Below are 17,036 nucleotides of genomic sequence, written 5' to 3'. Positions count from 1 at the left end.
CATCCAATTAAATTCCATTCTTATCTTCTTCAGTAAGGACAGGCAAAACATCCCAGCATATCTCAAGTCGATGAATTATTCTAGCAATAACCAAATTAGAAACATCCCTCGTTGTTTCATTTAACCATACTACAAGACTATAGAAGAATCACTCTTGCTGAATAAAATCATAACAAATCGAGCAATAGATACAAGAGGCACATCAGGCCTAGCCATTTTCGTTTTAGTGATTTAGAAAGAGGGGCGATGGGGCACAGAACCATGAGGCCCTGTTATGGGGTTGTGTTTGATGAAGGTTGCCCTTTGGGGCGGCAGCTACAGCTCTGCCAGATGCAGCAGCAGCACCTCCAACAAGCACGACGACGGCGACAGCACAAATGGTCAACTGTGTGACATTTCAGATCATCATTACAAAATTTTATTTATTTATTCAAGACACAAGCAGCAAAGATAGTGTCTACCTTCGCATATAGAACCGAGCAAAGATTTACAGCACATCAATGATTCAAGTACTTCAAGACTTAATTACTTTTTCAACATCAGGGTAAGAGATATGGAACAAAAATGGACAAATGGTGCCTATTGAGTGAGAGCAAGCAATATAAAGGGGCATAACTATGTGAAACTGTTATCAGTATTGTTTCAAAGTTTACTGTGGCATATTTTTCATGATCAGTATGACTTCTTATAAATAATAACCAATAGTACTGCCACCAGATGAGCTGCTTATACATAATGATAAGTCAACTAACATGTAACGCCCCAGATACGACTTTCCAAATTTGTATCCAACTCTTGCCGTTTCCGGCGTTAAGTTATATTTATTTTCTCGGGTTCGGGTTTTGTCTCCGTGTGGTGTTTTCGTTTCCATGCATCTCATATCATGTCATCATGTGCATTGCATTTGCATACGTGTTCATCTCATGCATTCGAGCATTTTCCCCGTTGTCCGTTTTGCATTCCGGCGCTTCGTTCTCCTCCAGTGGTCATTTCTAGCTTTCTTTCGTGTGTGGGGATTAAACATTTCCGGATTGGACCGAGACTTGTCATGCGGCCTTGGTGTACTACCGGTAGACCGCCTGTCAAGTTTCGTATCATTTGGACTTCGTTTGATACTCCAACGGTTAACCGAGGGACCGAAAAGGCCTCGTGTGTGTTGCAGCCCAACACCCCTCTAATTTGGCCAAAAACCCACCAAACTCTGCTCCATGTCCTAGAGCGTTCGATCACGATCGCGTGGCCGAAAACCGCACCTCATTTGGACTCTCCTAGCTCCACTTATGCCTATATATACACCCCTCCGTTTTCGGATCTCTCTCCCCCTCTCGAAACCCTAAAAAAAAACCCCCGCGCCGCCACCGGACAAAGTCCGCCGGGCCGGACAGTGTCCGATCCGCTCCTCCGCCGCCACGTCAGCCTCGCGCCCCACATCGCCGCCTCAGCGCCGCCGGCCGCCAGGCCCACGTCGGGCCCCCGCGCGGCCCGATCCGCCCACCGCCTCCTGCCTCGTCCGTCGCCGCCCTCTCCAGCGCCGGTGGCCGGCGCCACCGAACCCCGCCGCGCTCCCCGCGCCGCCTCCTGCCTCCAGCCGTCGCCGCCACTCCGGCGCGCCGCCGCGGGCCGTCAGCCGCCGCCACCTCGTCGCCTCGGCTCCGGTGCCGGGCCGCCGCCGCCCGTCCCCGGTCGCGCCCCTCCTCCTCGCCGCCAAGGTCGGCCGGCCCCGGCCTCGTCTCCCCGTCCGGCGATCCTCGAAGGCCGCACCGCTACAGTGTCCCGTCGGATCCAGATCCGGATCGCGATGAACATTAAACCCTAGGGTGATATTTTCTTCTAAGTCCCAGGATTTTTAGTCCAAGTTGCTATGTTCGAGGCCCCGTAACTTTGCATCCGTAGCTCCGATTTGGGAATATTATATATCAAAATGTTCGCCTCGACGAGTACATCATTTCATTTCAGTGCATCATTTTCATTTGAGTTCATGTTGATGCCCAAAATGCTGTTAGAAGGAGGCTTCGTGAGTTAATTGTCAGATCTGCTAGTTCATCTTAGACTTTTGTCATTTTTGCCATGATTATTGTGTGCATGCTATGCCTGTGAGTCCTTCAAATGTTTTGTTAAGGATTTTGTCTTCTTTCCATAGGTGCAACCCATGCATTTTTAGGATGTGTGTGGTGACTTGTGCAAGCTTGCAAAGTGAGGCACCCGGTAAATCTGTTTTCAGGGACTTAGTTGTTTTCACTAAGTCTGGGATATTTTAGTTCATGATGCCATATGTTCAGCTTGTTTACTAGTGATCCGTGCCCCTTTTGAGGATGATCAGTAAGGGACTTTTGTTATTCATGTTATGCTATATCCATCCATGTCTTTGTTTGCAATTATGGAGCAACATAGCTTGAGTCAATCGAGCTCGACTTTTGCTTCGTGGTGAATCTGGGCAGATCTTCAACTCGTTTGCGATTTTGCCGTTATTATTGTAGATGATCCATGCATGCTATGCCATTGTTCTTGCCATGTCTAGCTTGTATTTTGTGCCTTATTAATGGGTGTATGCCTGCCTTGCCATGACTTGCACCGTGGTGAGTGCATCGAGCTCGTTTACATGCCTTCGTGAGTTATATTTCAGCATGTCTCAGTTTTCACTAAGTCTGAAAACTGATTGTGTTTTAGCTATGTTCGTGTGCCCGTTAATATATTTTTGTGAACCCTTTTGGCCCTAGGTCACTTTGGGTATTTTGTTAAGCTTGTTGAGTAGCTCCATTCCATGTTCTTACTTGTCATGTTCAGGTCATTTATCATGTTGTTTTGCTGCTCCGAAGAGGGCTTCGTGATCTGAAATTTCAGACTAGTGTTAATTTCACTAAGTCTGGAATCTGTTTTGCATTTGCGTTTTTGCCATGCTTGTTTGAACCTCATAATGGATTAATTGGCCGTGGCTCAGTGCTAGTCTTTTGTTAAGCATCTTGTGTGAATCCCTGCCATGTATTTTGTTGTCATGTTTGGTGGCTGTAGCATGTTCATCTCGTTGCATTTAGATGCCTACTTGCTGTAAATCGCAGACCGGTGTCATATCTTAAAACGCTTGCCATTTCCAAACCGTAACTCCGATTCCAATGATCTTTATATCGTTTTCAAGCGATTTCATCCCCTCTATCCAGTGGCACCCTTGGAATTCCAAGTTGAGGGCAGGTTCATGCATTTCCTGTCATATCTTGCATTTTGCATCCCGCATCGCATCCCGCATAGCATATCTTCATTTCATCATATTGCTTGGTCTTGCATGTGGTTGATTGTATCCTTGTTGCTTGTTTGTCTTGTTTGGGTTGAGCCGGGAGACGAGTTCGCTACCAAGGAGCCCGTTGAGTTTGCTTGTGAGGATCCAGTCAACTCTGACAACTGTGCAGGCAAGATGATCATACCCACGAAATCACTACTATCTTTGCTATGCTAGTTTGCTCGCTCTTGCTATGCCAATGCTACGATGCCTAACTTTTGCTTGTCAGCCTCCCAATTGCCATGTCAACTTCTAACCCACCTTGTCCTAGCAAACCGTTGATTGGCTACCGCTTTGCTCAGCCCCTCTTATAGCGTTGATAGTTGCAGGTGAAGATTGGAGGCCGTTCCTTGTTGGAACATTTATTTACTTGTTGGGATATCATTATATTGCTATGTTATCTTAATGCATCTATATACTTGGTAAAGGGTGGAAGGCTCGGCCTCTCGCCTAGTGTTTTGTTCCACTCTTGCCGCCCTAGTTTCCGTCATATCGGTGTTATGTTCCCGGATTTTTGCATTCCTTACGCGGTTGGGTTATAATGGGAACCCCTTGATATTTCGCCTTGATTAAAGCTTGTCCAGCAATGCCCAACCTTGGTTTTACCATTTGCCACCTAGCCTTTTCTTTCCCTTGGGTTCTGCAGACTCAAGGGTCATCTTATTTTACCCCCCCAGGCCAGTGCTCCTCTGAGTGTTGGTCCACCTGTCAGCTACCGGTGGCCACCAGGGGCAACTCTGGGCTGGCCTACCCGTACCTAAGACAATCTGAGTGTGCCCTGAGAAAGAGATATGTGCAGCTCCTATCGGGATTTGTCGGCACATTCGGGCGGTGTTGCTGGTCTTGTTTTAACCTGTCGAAGTGTCTTGAGTTACCGAGATACCGAGTCTGATCAGAACGTCTTGGGAGGAGGTCTATTCCTTCGTTGACCGTGAGAGCTTGTCATGGGCTAAGTTGGGACCCCCTGCAGGGATTGAACTTTTGAGAGCCGTGCCCGCGGTTATGGGCAGATGGGAATTTGTTAATGTCCGGTTGTAGATAACTTAAACCTTAATTAATTAAAATGAATCAACCGTGTGTGTTACCGTGACGGCCCCTTCTCGGCGGAGTCCGGGAAGTGGACATGGTGTTGGAGTTATGCTTGCGCAGGTTGTTCTTATAGCTTCTCGCTCGCGCCTTGCCTCCTCTTCTCGCTCTCTTTTGCGGATAAGTTAGCCACCACATATGCTAGTCGCTTGCTGCAGCTCCACATATATTTGCCTTATCCATTCCTATAAGCTTAAATAGTTTTGATCGCGAGGGTGCGAGATTGCTGAGTCCCCGTGGCTCACAGATACTATAACTCCAGATGCAGGTCCAGGCGATTCCGCTCCAGGTGACGAGTACGAGCTCAAGTGGGAGTTCGACGAGGACTCTTAGCGTTATTATGTTTCCTTTCCCGATGATCAGTAGTGGTGCCTAGTTGGGGTTTGATTCAGGGCCTTGTCGCATGTTGGGTTCTTTTCTATTTTGGCGCCGTAGTCGGGCCATGAGTGTCTGTCTGATGGATGTTATTTATGTACTTTGATGTGACGTGGCGAGTGTAAGCCAACTATGTTCTTCCCCCTTTTACTATATATTACATGGGTTGTTGTAATGATTGCCTGACTTGCGACATTGCTTTCAATGCGGTTATGTCTCTAAGTCGTGCCTCGACACGTGGGAGCTATAGCCGCATCGAGGGCGTTACAAGTTGGTAATCAGAGCCTTCCCCGACCTTAGGAGCCCCATTGCTTGATCGTTTTAGCAGCCGAGTTGTGTCTAGAAAAATGTTTTGAGTCCTTAGGAATTATATATCGGAGAGCTTAGGAATTCTTTTTACTTCCCAGTCTCCTCATCGCTCTGGTAAGGCATCCTGACGTAGAGTTTTGACTCTTCTCTTCTCAAATTTCACTAAATTTTTTTTAGGATCACGCGAGTATCTTGGATTTGTTCCGATGGTTTATGATGAGAATACTGTCTTGGTGCCTCCTGTCAGGGGTTTAGTGGAAGTGTCCCGGGGAGTTGAGCTCTGAGGTGTTGTCATCATAATTTTATCGTTGCAATTCTGGAATACTTGAGATATGTTCGCCGACATTGAAAATCTCTTTTATGCAGTTCGTTGGTGAGATAACCTCGACGCCACCCAGTACTGGGGCGGGAGTTCAGGAGTATCGCTATAACTTGTATAACGGATGCTTTTCGAAGGTTGAGGTAGATGGTTTCCGAAGTTTTCTTGGTTATGTGTTGAAGGATGGATACAGCTGGATGTAGGATTTGCTAGTTTGGGTGAGATATTATGCTTCCCCTGTATCCCCAACACCTGATTGCATAACCGGAAAGGTTCGGGAGTTTCATAGGTGGGAATTCTAGTAGCTCTAGTTCTTCTTCCACGGATATTGGTTTGAGATTGGGATTTCTTACCGATTATTCGTTCTTGATCCGTACCTTGTTGATTTATTTCTCTACCTTAATTCTACGTGGCTTCTCAATTTATGGATATGTGACCATTTGAAGAGGAATGCATTCGTTCATTTTGTTCGGATGTGAAGACTATATGTTGCAATTTTCATTCCGTTGGATTCAGCTTCAATATTTATCTGTCTATGTGCTAACGGTGGTCAACCTCTTCAGGATGGCTCCCGCTAAGAGCACCAGTCAGAATCAGAATCAAGATCCGCCACCACCTCCACCTCCTCCAGAGGCATGGCAAGCTGTGATGGCCGCAACCAATGCAAACACTCAGCTGATCATGCAAATTCTCCAAGAGCGCAATCAAGGCAGTCAAGGGAATCAAGGCAGCAATCAGAGTCACTTTGCTACACTCAACCAGTTCCTTGCTAACGGGCCAAAGACTTTCAGTAATTGTGTTGAGGCAACCGATGCTGACGATTGGCTTGTGGATCTGTGTAAGCATTTCGAGTGCAGCAACGTCAGGCCTGAGGACTTTGTGAAGTTCGCTTCCTTCCAACTCAAAGATCAAGCTGCAGAATGGTTCCAGCAGTACAAGGATTCCAGAGGTGGACGTGTTATCACTTGGGATGATTTTCGTCGAGATTTCCGAGCTCATCACATTCCGCAGAGCGTGGTTGAAAGCAAGCGTGAGGAATTCCGCAATCTGAAGCAAGGCTCTTTGTCTGTCTATGACTACAACAAATTATTCCAGAAGCTTGCCCGCTTTGCCAAGCAGGACGTGCCTGATGAGAAGAGCATGATATATCAGTTCAGGGGTGGTCTCAGAGAGGATATTCAGCTCGCTCTTGTTCTCTTCGAGCCCTTGAGATACGATGAGTTCTACAACATGGCACTGAAACAAGAGGCTGCTCAGTTGAGGTGTGATGCTTCCAGGAAGCGAGTCAGAGATGTTACTCCTTCTTCCTCTACTCAAGTGGCCAAGCAGCAGAAGTTTTGGCTTCCTCCTCCTCCGTTCCGTCAGCCGTTTCAGCAGAAGAGCAAAGGTGGCAGTGGTTCTTCCCACCCACCCAACCCAGGCTTTCAGAACAAGACTTTTTCTCAAGCTCCAAGACCGAGTGCTCCGTATCACCGTCCGCTTTCAGAGGTCACGTGTAACAAGTGCCAACAGAAGGGTCACTATGCCAACAAGTGTTTCAACCAGAGGCATCTTCCTCCTCCTCCTCCTGTCAGATCGGCAAGTACAGCTGTGGTCAAGCATAATCCCAAGCATGCCAAGGTCAATTTGATGAATGCAGCTCAGGCAGAGGACTCGTCAGATGTGATCATGGGTAACCTTCCTGTTAATGATATTACTGCAAATGTTCTTTTTGACACGGGTGCATCGCATTGTTTCATCTCGAGACCGTTTTCATCTAAGCATGGGTTGCCTTTGCAAATTTTGCCTAGTCCTTTAGCAGTTGTCTCTCCCGGTAAGCGCATGCAGGCTAACTCCATTGCTCCGGATGTTACTATTACTTTGGGTGACTACAAGTTTCTATCTTCTCCAACGGTTCTTGGTGACTCGGATATTGATCTTATTCTCGGAATGGATTGGCTTTCTAAGCACAAGGCTCAGCTTGATTGTGCAGCCAGGCAGATTCAATTGACTCATTCGTCTAAGGATGAAATTGTCTTTGCCGCTCGGGATAATACCATTCATCTGTTTTCTCTCAATGAGAAGGGTGAATTGGATGCCATCTTGCAAATTCCAGTCGTTTGCGAATATCAAGACGTCTTTCCAGAAGAGCTCCCAGGAATGCCTCCGCACCGGCCAGTTGAATTCGTTATTGAACTTGAGCCTGGCACGGAACCTGTGTGCAAACGTCCTTACAAGCTCGGACCTGAGGAGTTGAAGGAGCTGAAGAAGCAACTCGATGAGTAAGAAAGAATGGGTCTCATCCGGCCTAGTACTTCTCCGTGGGGTTGTGGTGTTCTTTTTGTGAAGAAGAAGGATGGAACGGACAGACTTTGTGTTGATTACCGTCCAGTGAACAAGAAGACCATCAAGAACAAATACCCACTTCCCAACATCAATGAGCTGTTCGAACAACTCAAAGGTGCTCAAGTATTCTCCAAGCTTGATCTTCGTATGGGTTATCACCATATTCGCATTCGTGAAGAAGATATTCCCAAGACAGCATTCAGAACAAGCTTTGGTTCATATGAATACACTGTCATGTCTTTTGGCCTCGCTAATGCTCCTCCGACGTTCTCTCGCATGATGAATTTCATCTTCAATGCCTACACCAATGACTTCGTTTTGGTCTATCTCGATGACATTCTGGTTTTCTCGAAGAACAAGGAAGATCATGCCAAGCACTTGCGTTTGGTTCTTGATAAACTCAGGGAACATCAGTTCTACGCCAAGTTCTCCAAGTGTGAATTTTGGCTCGATGAGGTTCTTTATCTTGGTCATATCATCTCTGCCAAGGGCATTTCCGTGAATCCCGAGAAGGTTTCCGCAATTGTGAATTGGGAACCTCCTCAGAACGTGAAGCAACTCCGCAGTTTTCTCGGTCTCGCAAGCTATTGCCGAAGATTCGTTGAAAACTTTTCTAAGATTGCGAAGCCCCTCTCAAATCTTCTTCAGAAGCACGTCAAGTACGTTTGGTCTCCGGAGTGCGATATTGCTTTCAACACTTTGAAAGAGAAGTTGATCACAGCTCCAGTTTTGACTCCACCTGATGAATCCAAGCCGTACGAGGTCTTTTGTGATGCCTCTCTCCAAGGTCTTGGCGCAGTTTTGATGCAAGAGAAGAAAGTGGTTGCTTATACATCTCGCCAGTTGAAGCCTAATGAGAAGAACTACCCCACTCATGATCTCGAGTTGGCGGCAGTTGTGCATGCTCTTTTGACTTGAAGACATCTTCTATTGGGAAGAAAAGTGGACATCTTCACTGACCACAAGAGTCTCAAGTACATCTTCACTCAGCCTAATCTCAACCTCAGGCAGACTCGATGGGTCGAAATGATTCAATAGTATAATCCGAGTATCGATTATACTCCAGGCAAGGCCAATGTGATTGTTGACGCATTGAGCAGGAAGGCCTACTGCAACAGTCTGATTCTCAAGCCTTATCAACCCGAGCTTTGTGAAGCTTTCCGCAAACTTAATCTGCAAGTTGTTCCTCAAGGTTTCCTCTCCAACCTTCAAGTCTCTCCTACCTTATAAGACCAGATTCGCCAAGCCCAACTTCTTGATGCTATGGTGAAAAAGGTGAAGATTGGGATTGCCAAGAGTCAGTCCAAGTACAAGTGCTACCGCCTTGATGACAAGGACACTCTCTTCTTTGAGGATCGTATTGTTGTGCCCAAAGGTGAACTTCGTAAAGTGATCATGAACGAGGCTCACAATTCTCTCCTCTCCATCCACCCTGGGAGCACGAAGATGTATCAGGACCTCAAGCAAGCTTATTGGTGGACTCGAATGAAGCGCGAGATCGCTCAATTCGTGAATGAATGTGATGTCTGCAGAAGAGTGAAGGAAGAACACCAAAGGCTAGCTGGTCTCCTCCAACCTCTTGCCATTCCAGAATGGAAGTTTGACCACATTGAAATGGACTTCGTGACTGGGTTTCCAAAGTCCAAGCGTGGCAATGATGCTATATTTGTTGTCATCGACAAGCTCACCAAAGTGGCTCACTTTCTGTCTATCAAAGAGTCGATCACTGCAGCTCAATTGGCGGAACTCTATACCTCTCGAATTGTCTCTCTGCACGGTATTCCTCAAGTGATCTCTTCAGACCGTGGTAGCATCTTTACCTCGAAGTTTTGGGATTCTTTTCAGAAGGCCATGGGCACCAACATCCGCTTCAGCACTGCTTTCCATCCTCAAACAAGCGGTCAAGTCGAGCTTGTCAACCAGATTCTTGAAGATATGCTCAGGGCTTGTGTGATCTCCTTCGGCATGAAGTTGGAGGATTGTCTTCCTTATGCTGAATTCTCCTATAACAACAGTTTTCAAGTAAGTTCGGGAAAGGCCCCTTTTGAAATTCTGTATGGCAGGAAGTGCCGTACCCCTCTCAACTGGTCTGAAACCGGCGAACGTCAGCTGCTGGGTAATGACTTAATCACAGAAGCAGAAGATATGTGCAAAGTCATTCGTGATAACCTCAAAGCAGCCCAATTCCGCTAGAAGAGCTACTATGATAGTAAGCACCGTGATTTGGCTTTCGAGATCGGAGATCATGTTTACCTCCGCGTCTCTCCCATGAAAGGTACTCGTCGCTTCGGTATCAAAGGGAAGCTTGCCCCTAGATACGTGGGACCTTTCAAGATTGTCAGTAAGAGAGGCGACCTCGCCTATCAAATCGAGCTTCCTTCAAACTTTGCAAATGTTCATGATGTGTTCCATGTCTCTCAGCTTCGAAAGTGCTTCAAGACGCCTGACCGCACCGTCAACTTCGAGGACATTGAGCTCCAAGAAGATCTCTCCTATCGTGAGCACCCAGTTGCTATTCTTGAAGAGACTGTACGCAAGACTCGCAACAAGTCAATCAAATTTCTCAAAGTCAAGTGGTCACACCATTCCGACCGTGAAGCTACCTGGGAACGCGAGGATCACCTCCATTCTGAGTACCCGGAGTTCTTTCAGTCCTAGATCTCGGGACGAGATCTTTTCGTAGTGGTGGAGTGTTGTAACGCCCCAGATACGACTTTCCAAATTTGTATCCAACTCTTGCCGTTTCCGGCGTTAAGTTATATTTATTTTCTCGGGTTCGGGTTTTGTCTCCGTGTGGTGTTTTCGTTTCCATGCATCTCATATCATGTCATCATGTGCATTGCATTTGCATACGTGTTCATCTCATGCATTCGAGCATTTTCCCCGTTGTCCGTTTTGCATTCCGGCGCTTCGTTCTCCTCCAGTGGTCATTTCTAGCTTTCTTTCGTGTGTGGGGATTAAACATTTCCGGATTGGACCGAGACTTGTCATGCGGCCTTGCTGTACTACCGGTAGACCGCCTGTCAAGTTTCGTATCATTTGGACTTCGTTTGATACTCCAACGGTTAATCGAGGGACCGAAAAGGCCTCGTGTGTGTTGCAGCCCAACACCCCTCTAATTTGGCCCAAAACCCACCAAACTCTGCTCCATTTCCTAGAGCGTTCGATCACGATCGCGTGGCCGAAAATTGCACCTCATTTGGACTCTCCTAGCTCCACTTATGCCTATATATACACCCCTCCGTTTTCGGATCTCTCTCCCCCTCTCGAAACCCTAAAAAAAACCCTCGCGCCGCCGCCGGACAAAGTCCGCCGGGTCGGACAGTGTCCGACCCGCTCCGCCGCCGCCACGTCAGCCTCGCGCCCCACATCGCCTCCTCAGCGCCGCCGGCCCGCCAGGCCCACGCCGGGCCCCCGCGCGGCCCGATCCGCCTGCCGCCTCCTGCCTCGTCCGTCGCCGCCCTCTCCAGCGCCGGTGGCCGGCGCCACCGAACCCCGCCGCGCTCCCCGCGCCGCCTCCTACCTCCGGCCGTCGCCGCCACTCCGGCGCGCCGCCGCGGGCCGTCAGCCGCCGCCACCTCGTCGCCTCGGCTCCGGTGCCGGGCCGCCGCCGCCCGTCCCAGGTCGCGCCCCTCCTCCTCGCCGCCAAGGTCGGCCGGCCCCGGCCTCGTCTCCCCGTCCGGCGATCCTCGAAGGCCGCACCGCTACAGTGTCCCGTCGGATCCAGATCCGGATCGCGATGAACAGTAAACCCTAGGGTGATATTTTCTTCCAAGTCCCAGGATTTTTAGTCCAAGTTGCTATGTTCGAGGCCCCGTAACTTTGCATCCGTAGCTCCGATTTGGGCATATTATGTATCAAAATGTTCGTCTCGACGAGTACATCATTTCATTTCAGTGCATCATTTTCATTTGAGTTCATGTTGATGCCCAAAATGCTGTTAGAAGGAGGCTTCGTGAGTTAATTATCAGATCTGCTAGTTCATCTTAGACTTTTGTCATTTTTGCCATGATTATTGTGTGCATGCTATGCCTGTGAGTCCTTCAAATGTTTTGTTAAGGATTTTGTCTTCTTTCCATAGGTGCAACCCATGCATTTTTAGGATGTGTGTGGTGACTTGTGCAAGCTTGCAAAGTGAGGCACCCGGTAAATCTGTTTTCAGGGACTTAGTTGTTTTCACTAAGTCTGGGATATTTTAGTTCATGATGCCATATGTTCAGCTTGTTTACTAGTGATCCGTGCCCCTTTTGAGGATGATAAGTAAGGGACTTTTGTTATTCATGTTATGCTATATCCATCCATGTCTTTGTTTGCAATTATGGAGCAACATAGCTTGAGTCAATCGAGCTCGACTTTTGCTTCGTGGTGAATCTGGGCAGATCGTCAACTCGTTTGCGATTTTGCCGTTATTATTGTAGATGATCCGTGCATGCTATGCCATTGTTCTTGCCATGTCTAGCTTTTATTTTGTGCCTTCTTAATGGGTGTATGCCTGCCTTGCCATGACTTGCACCGTGGTGAGTGCATCGAGCTCGTTTACATGCCTTCGTGAGTTATATTTCAGCATGTCTCAGTTTTCACTAAGTCTGAAAACTGATTGTGTTTTAGCTATGTTCGTGTGCCCGTTAATATATTTTTGTGAACCCTTTTGGCCCCAGGTCACTTTGGGTATTTTGTTAAGATTATTGAGTAGCTCCATGCCATGTTCTTACTTGTCATGTTCAGGTCATTTATCATGTTGTTTTGCTGCTCCGAAGAGGGCTTCGTGATCTGAAATTTCAGACTAGTGTTAATTTCACTAAGTCTGGAATCTGTTTTGCATTTGCGTTTTTGCCATGCTTGTTTGAACCTCATAATGGATGAATTGGCCGTGGCTCAGTGCTAGTCTTTTGTTAAGCATCTTGTGTGAATCCCTGCCATGTATTTTGTTGTCATGTTTGGTGGCTGTAGCATGTTCATCTCGTTGCATTTAGATGCCTACTTGCTGTAAATCGCAGACCGGTGTCATATCTTAAAACGCTTGCCATTTCCAAACCGTAACTCCGATTCCAATGATCTTTATATCGTTTTCAAGCGATTTCATCCCCTCTATCCAGTGGCACCCTTGGAATTCCAAGTTGAGGGCAGGTTCATGCATTTCCTGTCATATCTTGCATTTTGCATCCCGCATCGCATCCCGCATAGCATATCTTCATTTCATCATATTGCTTGGTCTTGCATGTGGTTGATTGTATCCTTGTTGCTTGTTTGTCTTGTTTGGGTTGAGCCGGGAGACGAGTTCGCTACCAAGGAGCCCGTTGAGTTTGCTTGTGAGGATCCAGTCAACTCTGACAACTGTGCAGGCAAGATGATCATACCCACGAAATCACTACTATCTTTGCTATGCTAGTTTGCTCGCTCTTGCTATGCCAATGCTACGATGCCTAACTTTTGCTTGTCAGCCTCCCAATTGCCATGTCAACTTCTAACCCACCTTGTCCTAGCAAACCGTTGATTGGCTACCGCTTTGCTCAGCCCCTCTTATAGCGTTGATAGTTGCAGGTGAAGATTGGAGGCCGTTCCTTGTTGGAACATTTATTTACTTGTTGGGATATCATTATATTGCTATGTTATCTTAATGCATCTATATACTTGGTAAAGGGTGGAAGGCTCGGCCTCTCGCCTAGTGTTTTGTTCCACTCTTGCCGCCCTAGTTTCCGTCATATCGGTGTTATGTTCCCGGATTTTTGCATTCCTTACGCGGTTGGGTTATAATGGGAACCCCTTGATATTTCGCCTTGATTAAAGCTTGTCCAGCAATGCCCAACCTTGGTTTTACCATTTGCCACCTAGCCTTTTCTTTCCCTTGGGTTCTGCAGACTCAAGGGTCATCTTATTTTACCCCCCCAGGCCAGTGCTCCTCTGAGTGTTGGTCCACCTGTCAGCTACCGGTGGCCACCAGGGGCAACTCTGGGCTGGCCTACCCGTACCTAAGACAATCTGAGTGTGCCCTGAGAAAGAGATATGTGCAGCTCCTATCGGGATTTGTCGGCACATTCGGGCGGTGTTGCTGGTCTTGTTTTAACCTGTCGAAGTGTCTTGAGTTACCGAGATACCGAGTCTGATCAGAACGTCTTGGGAGGAGGTCTATTCCTTCGTTGACCGTGAGAGCTTGTCATGGGCTAAGTTGGGACCCCCTGCAGGGATTGAACTTTTGAGAGCCGTGCCCGCGGTTATGGGCAGATGGGAATTTGTTAATGTCCGGTTGTAGATAACTTAAACCTTAATTAATTAAAATGAATCAACCGTGTGTGTTACCGTGACGGCCCCTTCTCGGCGGAGTCCGGGAAGTGGACATGGTGTTGGAGTTATGCTTGCGCAGGTTGTTCTTATAGCTTCTCGCTCGCGCCTTGCCTCCTCTTCTCGCTCTCTTTTGCGGATAAGTTAGCCACCACATATGCTAGTCGCTTGCTGCAGCTCCACATATATTTGCCTTATCCATTCCTATAAGCTTAAATAGTTTTGATCGCGAGGGTGCGAGATTGCTGAGTCCCCGTGGCTCACAGATACTATAACTCCAGATGCAGGTCCAGGCGATTCCGCTCCAGGTGACGAGTACGAGCTCAAGTGGGAGTTCGACGAGGACTCTTAGCGTTATTATGTTTCCTTTCCCGATGATCAGTAGTGGTGCCTAGTTGGGGTTTGATTCAGGGCCTTGTCGCATGTTGGGTTCTTTTCTATTTTGGCGCCGTAGTCGGGCCATGAGTGTCTGTCTGATGGATGTTATTTATGTACTTTGATGTGACGTGGCGAGTGTAAGCCAACTATGTTCTTCCCCCTTTTACTATATATTACATGGGTTGTTGTAATGATTGCCTGACTTGCGACATTGCTTTCAATGCGGTTATGTCTCTAAGTCGTGCCTCGACACGTGGGAGCTATAGCCGCATCGAGGGCGTTACATAACAACTACGTAAAGACGATGATAGGCCATCTGATGTCTCACTATTTCCCAAAATAGTTGAGCTTAGGTTCAACATGGGATCAGCATATATATATATATATATATATATATATATATATATATATATATGCCAAGACTTGGTGCGAGAGTATGGCATACAAGCGAAACGACATCACAGTGTTTTTGGCAACAACAATGTGCCGTCTGATCCCACTAAGAAGACATTTTGTCATCCTGATAATGAAAAAGGAATAACAGATTCCTGAGGGCACGTGAGCAATCATTAGAGAGCATCAAATTTCAAAATCAACACTGACTCGTATAATATTACTTGTTCTAGTGCAGGATGACTCATTGTCCTACTACTGCCTATTCTGGTTTCTTTCAAGTTGGGAAATAACTAAAACTACTCATCATTCATGAACATACATCTGTAATCTTAATCTATGAAACACTGAAATTACTACAGAAAGAACTACTGTAATGAACCATTCATGAAATAGTGGGGGTTGTAGCTGTAGCTAATGTAGCACTTGTCGAGGTAGACCTGGCCGGAGGGGGCGCCGCCGCACTCGACCGCAACGCGCTGCACAGCCTGGGTGACGCAGTTGCTGCAGTAAACGTCACACTGCGCCAGCGCGTAGACCTGCTGGAAGCTGGTTGCGAAGCCCAGGAAGAGGTCGGCAGCTGCAATCATAATACATAAGCACAACACATCAAAAGCCATTCTATCCTTGCCGATACCATGTGTCAAATATGCATCTTACTTAGTTTTCCTGCTCAAGTTAACAAAGAAATCTAAAACCATGTAGTACTAAATTAAATCGCAATACAACTCTAAGAAGGCAAAATCTGCCACTACCAGCTTGGATTGTTGGGATTCAAATTGCACATGTTTTAGAGAGATAGTACTAGCAAGCATAGTTGTGTCTGAACCCTTTTTTCACATATGGATGTGTTAGTGCTACAACTAACATTAAAGCTGAATATATATCCATGTTATAGCAGTAAATCAATATACATAGAGCACAGCGATGAAGTCAAGCTCAGGGCTTCACCTTGCTTAGTAATTTTGTTTCCAGACGACAAAATGTACACCAGATAATATACAGCAGCTCAAAGTGGCAGTAGCTCAAAAACAAGCAAAACAACTATTGATAATAAAAGGCAAAAGGCTAAAGCACATGTTTGGCCAGAAGAACTAAAAGCTACATCATAAAATAAGGAAGGGGATATAATGGTTTCCCTTGCTCAGTTTGTTAAGCCTACATATAGCATTAGTTCAATTATTGCTGCTACCGTCACATCGGTTGACCAGATTAAGCTTCTCAATTACACATTAGTTAATTAGGTGTGCTAGAGTAGTTATGCGCCTGCATCAACTTAAAGTTACCACATGCCTGACTACTACTGCAAAAAAAAGTGCCATGCTTTCAACTTCAGACAAAGGAAAATCCGGGTGTTAAGATTCATTTTCAGTTTTAGTGCACTCACGTGGTCTGACCAGGCGTGCTCCCTGTTGTAGATGATGGCCGTGCTGAGGTTCCTCGCCAGGTTGATGCCGGTGCCGGTGATGGGGATGGTGGCCAGGTGGACCAGGAACACGGCGAACCCGATTGGCAGCGGGGCAAGAATCCGTCGACGTTCCACACACCATTAAGCACACACAGTAAGGAGAATCAACAGGGGGAAGAACGGCAGTGATGGTACTCACGGGAACGTGGGAGTCCCTGGCATTCCTCTTGGCATCGGTGGCGGAGAATACGGTGTAGACGAGGAAGAAGGTGCCGATGATCTCGCCAGGAACAGCCCGAAGGTCACCGCCGGGTTGATGTGCCTGACTGCATCCATCCATCCCTTAGCAGTTGGAGCCATTGCCACGCACCATCACGTCGACAGCGTCGTCATGCTGCATGGCCCGACGGTGGGCGTAGGCCACAGACAGACAGAGGCCCATGGGAGCAGCCGAGCAGGAGCTGCCAAAAGCTCTGTCGATGTGTGCGTCTCGATCGGGATGCGGAACGAGGTGGGAGGGAGGGAGTTCCTGCCAGATCTGGCCACGACATGAGCAGCTCGAGTCGATCTAGGAGGAAAGGGGAGGGGCTGCCGGCGATGAGGTTGGAGGTCGCCGATGCGACTGGAGAAGAGGACGGCGGCGGATTGGGTCTGGCGTTAGGGAGAGAGGCGGATAGGGAGATGACCGACCGCGGCCTCCATCGTCACCATGGACGCAGCCACCCGCGAGGGCGGCCGGCAGGTGACGCGGTGGGTGCTGCTGTGGGGCGGGGAGGAGGTGGCGGCGGTGAGGAGCCGAGGAAGGAGGAGGTAGGACCTAATAAATTTTATAAAATACTAGGCCATATTTAATGCACAATTGACCAAATGGTTGGGTGTCAAAAGCCTTGACC

The 17,036-nt window shown here is 47.6% G+C and overlaps 1 pseudogene; it reads right to left on the bottom strand.

The window, feature by feature from the left end:
- Window positions 1–223: 223 nt before the first annotated feature.
- LOC125512932 (aquaporin PIP1-1-like) lies at window positions 224–16,585 on the bottom strand (annotated as a pseudogene).
- Window positions 16,586–17,036: the final 451 nt, after the last annotated feature.

Source organism: Triticum urartu, chromosome 6A, assembly GCF_056163025.1.
Source record: "Triticum urartu cultivar PI428250 chromosome 6A, HENAU_Tu73, whole genome shotgun sequence".
Taxonomy (NCBI): domain Eukaryota; kingdom Viridiplantae; phylum Streptophyta; class Magnoliopsida; order Poales; family Poaceae; genus Triticum; species Triticum urartu.
Note: the sequence above shows the minus strand (reverse complement) of the source record. Positions and strands in the feature narration are given on the sequence as shown.